A 6,000-nucleotide genomic window follows, 5' to 3' on the forward strand; every position below is an offset into this window, starting at 1 on the left:
TGTTCGTTGCATCTATGACACTGTCTAACCATCTCATCCTTTGCCGTCCCCTTCTTCTTTGACCATCAATCTTTCCCAGCAACAGGGTCTTCTCCAGTGAGTACTCCCTTCTCATTTGGTGGCCAAAGTATTTGAGCTTCAGTTTCAGTATCTGGCCTTCCAGGGAACAGTCAGGGTTGATTTCTTTTAGGATTGACTGATTTGATCTCCTCGCAGTCTGTGGGACTAATCACAGTTAAAATATAGAGTTTAACAAGCTCAAGGGACTTCAGTTTTGCAGAAAAATATTAGTTTTAACACACACCCTCCTAATGTGGGGCTCCAATGGAATAGCTGCTATAATATCTTTGCCTGTGTCCTTCATAAAGTTTATACCTCTGCTACCTGTCGTTACATTTTATGATACACATGGCCCGGCCCGACAATGTCCAATTTATGTCAAATCGGGCCTCATAACAAATGAGTTTGACAGCACTGGTGTAGAAGGAAGTTTGGGAGTGGACCCTAGGCTCTTTCCTACAACTCCAGTGAACAAAGAATGAAGCCTCCCTCCAACCTGAGGAGACTTCCTCCATTTTAAGTGTCTCTTCTTCCAGCGGACAAACCACTTAAGATGAGGGAAGGCTCCACAGACTGGAAGAAGAAGAAGAAGAGAAGAGATTGGATTTATACCCCGCCCTTCACTTGGAGTCTCAGAGCGGCTTACAAACTCCTTTCCCTTCCCCTCCCCACAACAGACACTCCGTGAGGTGGGTGGGGCTGAGAGAACTCTGACACAAACTGCTCTTTCAGGAACAGCTGTGCCAGAGCTTGTGGCTGACCCAAGGTCACATCAGCAGGTGCAAGTGGAGGAGTGGGGAATCAAACCTGGTTCTCTCAGATCAGAGTCCGCACACTTAATCACTACACCAAACTGGCTCTCGACTGCTTGGAGGAAGACTGTATCCATGCTGCTGTCTCTTCATGTGCCTGAAACTCTGTTGGAACAGCTCACTCAACTGTCTTCCCTAGCCAGGCCCCAAAGAGCTGTGGTTACTCACTGGGGTACCCTGCGTATGCTCACACATTCCACAGTTATCGTATATTACAGGTCTGATCCCTGGGATTGAAATAGGTTCCAGGGCTGAGCCATAGTGATCCCGACCTCAAATTAAGTCTTGGGTAGAACCTAGGGAGGGGTGTGTGTGATGTATTAGAAAGAATCTTCCGCTCCTAGTTGCTGAAGTGGTAATGAAATGGGGCAATAATCAGTTCCTTAGTGGAATTGCTCTTTTTATTTGTGACATTCTTGCAAACTCCCTTCCAAAAACGCAGCTGGTCCCCCCCCCCAAACACACGCACACATTTTTAAAGCACTGTAAATGAGTTTAGTATGCTTGAAAGACCCTGTAATTGTTTCTCCTCTTGTTGACACACCAACTTGATGCCACACAGAACCAGGCCGGGTTCAAACCCTTCAGCTTTGCAGCTCCAGTGCATTTCAAGTGCTTGACAGGTCTGGCGCTAAGATGTTCTGAATTAGATTTGAATTACAGCCGCTAAATGCCCTTGTCAGAGCGAGTTAAGCCTGACGCTGCCCATGCCCATTTAACCAACTGTTCCTATACAGCTTAAACAAAGACATATTCCAAAGTTTCATACTGAATTGTCAAAATGTAATTGAGTCTAAAAAGCAACTAAACTATATAGAGAGCAATCTTTGCGGCTTCTTTCTTTCTCCCCCTCCCCTTTCTGAAAATAAATCCACAAGAAATTCTAGCGGAATCTCAGAATAAGGGACTTTATATTGGTTCCATGGAGTCATAACATCCCATAAAAAAGAACGCCAACAATGTTCCTCAGGATGGGTAATACAGCTTCAGCAGCAATCATTCGGGGAGGAAAGAGCAGTTCAAAAGGTTGCAGAAGATTCCCATGCCCGTCAGGTTGGGTCAAGAAAAGCCCTTGGCCTGGTCTTTCTCTCTAATGCTAGAAGACCAGAGCACCACCTGCTTCCAGACCAATCTATGGGATGCCAGATACTTCTAGCAACATGACTTCCTTGATACCGCAGTCCTGGTTCATTTTATTTAGTTAACTGGAACATTCGTAAACTGCTTTTCCAACTGCTCAAAGGGATTAACAATTCAGCATGCCCAAACAGTGGAACAAAAATGTGACAGGCAATAAAAGCAGAGTATGATGGAATAGTTGAGTGACCGTAGCTGAGTATCAGAGTATCTGCTTTGTTTGCTGGTAGTCCTGTCTTACTTTCTCTGGTTTAAATGGGGAAGGGCTGTAGCTCACCGCCAGAGCATCTGCTTTGCATGCAGATGGTCACAGGTTCAATCCCCAAGCATCTCCAGTTAAAAGGATCAGGTAGAAGGTGACATGAAAGACCTCAGCCTGAGACCCTGGATGGTGTCTGAGTAGACCATACTGACTCTGATGGACCAAGGGTCTGATTCAGTATAAGGCAGCTTCATGTGTTCAAACACTGTAGCAGTAGTAGTAGTAAAATAGCCATTGGCCATTACAAATTTTACAAAACCATAAAATGCTGTAGGATGAGGGAAGGTTCCTCAGACTGGGAGAAGAGTGAGGAATGGCCATGACCTATGTGAACCCTAGAAGACCCACTAGTAGACAGTACTGAATAACATGGATCCATGTTTCAGCTCAGTATGAAGCAGCTTTATAAGTCTGACCAAATGTTTGCTGGAATCCTCCTTACATTCTTCTTGGAACCCCAATAAAAATTTGAACCTCTGAACCTGCTCAGACCGGAACTTCAAAAGATTAGGAGCTGTGTCCATAAAGATTAGTAGCTGTGTCCTTAAAACTGATCTGGCCACCATCACTCAATTAATTAAATTAGCTCTGTTATTTAGATTAAGGCACCCAGTTGAGGAGAGGTGGCACTGACAAAAAAGTGTGAGATGCATTTAAGCTACCAAAAGAGACTCACCAGCTCAGCTCTTCCCCTCACCCAAACAGGCAATGGAAGAGAAAGCTGAATAGGTCTCCCCACCCCAAATGTGATCTCAGGGACAGTCCACATCTGTTCCTGCACACACACACACACAAACTGCAGCCATGAGAATTTGCATCCTTTCCTCATGCCCCTCCCCATGATCATATGCAGGCAAAGAGCTACTCTGGTTATCCCACCACCAATATAGCAGCATGTCTAACTAGTGCACAAGTCAAGGAGAGGAGGAAGTGGCAGCGTGGTGGCAGCAGCCCCCCCCATTCACTGGCACTCAGCAATACCATGGCAGACCCCCCTCCTGAATTTTTGCAAGCACAGAAGAAGCGGTATTTCCTGCAGAGTTTCCCGGTGTTGCTTTATGTAGGGCAGGGAGAGAGCGAAAGGGAGGGAGGGAGGCAATTGCAAAGCCAAACAAAACCTCTCACCCAGCTCCTCCTGTGTTGATTGTGAGAAAGGCAGGACTGCCAGCAAACACTCCCCCCCCCGAATACCCCCCAGTCCATCCTGGTCTGGGACTGGCAGGCAGGAAGTCCCCGGGAATCCTGGAACCTAGCCCCCCCCCCCCCCTCTTCCTCCCATGCCGAGAAGGGGCAGTCGAGTTGCAACTCCTCACTTGGCAGAGTTTCTCCTTGCCGAGTGCTAAGGTCCTTCCCCTCCCAAACCATTTCCTCCCCAAGGATCCACCCCCAAATCTTCAGGAATTTCCCAAACCAGAGCTGGCAAACCTACTGGTTTATCATGGGACTTCAGAGCCAGTTCAAAATCATCATGCTCCATGAGCCGAAGGCTGAAGAATGAGGGGCCCACAGACCTCAGGGAAACCTCTCTTCCACAAAGTCCTCAGGACTTTGTGTGAATTTTCCAAATAGGCCTACTGTTCACAAGCATCCTCCAAGCCTCATGGTTGGACTGGGCAGAAAACTGAAGCCAATTGTTGATGAAGAAGAAGGGCTTGGAGAGAAAGCATATAAAGCCCTACAAAGAGAAGGGGTGTTCACTCCTTGAAGCTGAGCAATAGTGAGGCTGTTTTTGGAGGGAGTGTCAGACTCCCATCGCATCAACGAAGCACACACTTGTAGAAAAGGTTTTACTTTTATTTGAAGCAATAGGTGCATAACAGGATCACTGTTCAGAACGAGGCAAAAGCATGGGACTCAATAGATTATAGGAAATTCAAAAAGCTGAGGCCCAATTGCGGGAGTTCCCACGCACGCCATTGAGCCTGGGAAGCAACGCTCTTGGGTAACCATAACATATTTGCTTCTCATGGATAGTACCATGAGATCACCTAAGCTCCTGCCCGCCAGCAACCACCTGTGGCCTTGAGAGATACGGACGTTCCTGCAACTAGGTAATTAAGCACAACAACAAGCATACACGGGAAACTGAAAGCAGACAAGCGCATAGCTAGAGAACAGAGAATCGCCTACATAGGAAAAATACAATGGCATACATAATGCATAGGAAAACACATTGGCAGCTTGCTGACAGGGAGTTGATCTCTTGCCCCACGGTGGGGGTGAGTCTGGCCTAATGAGATCAGGTACTGACTAGAGTTTCTAACCTCCAAGTGGGGCCTGGAGATCTCCCAGAGTTACAGCTGCTTTCCAGACTACAGAAAATAGTTCTGGATAAAATGCCTGCTTTGGAAGCTGGATTCCAATGCATTGTATCCTGCTGAGGCCCCTCCCCCTCCCAAACCCTGCCCTCTCCACGTTCCACCGCCAAATATCCAGGAATTTCACAACACAGAGTTGACAGCTCTAGTATTGACACCGGAATACAATAGGGTTGCCAAGTCCATCTTCCATCCCCAGCGTGGGACTTTGGGTGCATTCCTGGAAGGGGTTGGGCATCCCCAATGTGATGACGTCACGTTGGGGATGTCTGCCGCCCCCCCCCCCGGCCATGCGCTGGATCTCCAGAAACAGCAGTTCCCTGCACTTAAAGTAGCCGGCAGCCGGCGTTTCCCCTTTAAGAGAAGATGCGTTTCCCTTTTAAGAACGAAACTGGCTTTTCCCTGCAAGCTTGCGGAGTTCGCGCTTGGGATGAAAAATGGGTTGCACACAAGATGGGTGGCTATGGGTGTTGGGGGTGTGGCTTCCCCCACTGGCCATCTGGCCGGCGGTGGGTAGAACCCCCCCCCTCCCAAAACGGGGGACCCTTGGCAAACGGGGGGGGGGTTGGCGACCCTAGAATACAAAGGCTGTTGCAGTAGGAAGCTTCATTGTTTTCCAGCCGGCTTCTTTCTATGTGAGTTTTGCCCTGTACAGTTGTAGCGTCCCTGTATGAATTTCTACCCTGTTTTATAATTATTTTCTTATTTATTTAACTGTTACAGTATTTGTTTAACTTTCTCACTTACTCTTCTAGTCATATATCAGGGGCATGCCCTGACTAAAGAGGGGGTTGCCTGGGGGCAGGGAGGGTACTCTGGGCCCTCTCCAGTAAAGCCTTAGACCCAGACTGGTGGCAGTCAGTTATTATGGCCCTTGCTTGTTAGGGGCTGAAGGGGGCAGGAGGGAAGAAGGGTGTGTGGTTGATCGACATCTCCAGGTTTGGAAATTCCTGGACATTTAGGGGTGCAGCCTGGGGAGGGCGGGGTTTGAGGAGGGGAGGAACCTCAGCAGGGTATAATGCCATAAAGCAGCCATTTTCTCCAGGGCGACTGTTCTTTGTAAGATATTGTAACTCTGGGAGATGTCCAGGCCTCACCTGGAGTCTGGTAACCCAGTTTGTGGGGAGGGGGATGGTTGGAAGGATGTTCTGTTGTTAGCCGAATTGCTTTATTTACAGCAATTGGCAATTTAAATAGGTTCTTGCCAGTTTATACCAAGGTCCTGTTCCCACCAAGGGTTACCAGAGAAGGAGTCGAGGCTGGTGTTGTTAAAATAAATGTCTTTTACTTAAAGAATATAAATCTCATACAAACAATACTGATGCACTCACACATTCAATCAAGTTCCTTAGAAATACAGTATTAAAATAAGCACTGTTGCATTAGCAGGTGGGGGTGATGATGGGCAATA

This window comes from Gekko japonicus, unplaced genomic scaffold (assembly GCF_001447785.1).
Source record: "Gekko japonicus isolate JY-2015 unplaced genomic scaffold, Gekko_japonicus_V1.1 scaffold917, whole genome shotgun sequence".
NCBI classification, from domain to species: domain Eukaryota; kingdom Metazoa; phylum Chordata; class Lepidosauria; order Squamata; family Gekkonidae; genus Gekko; species Gekko japonicus.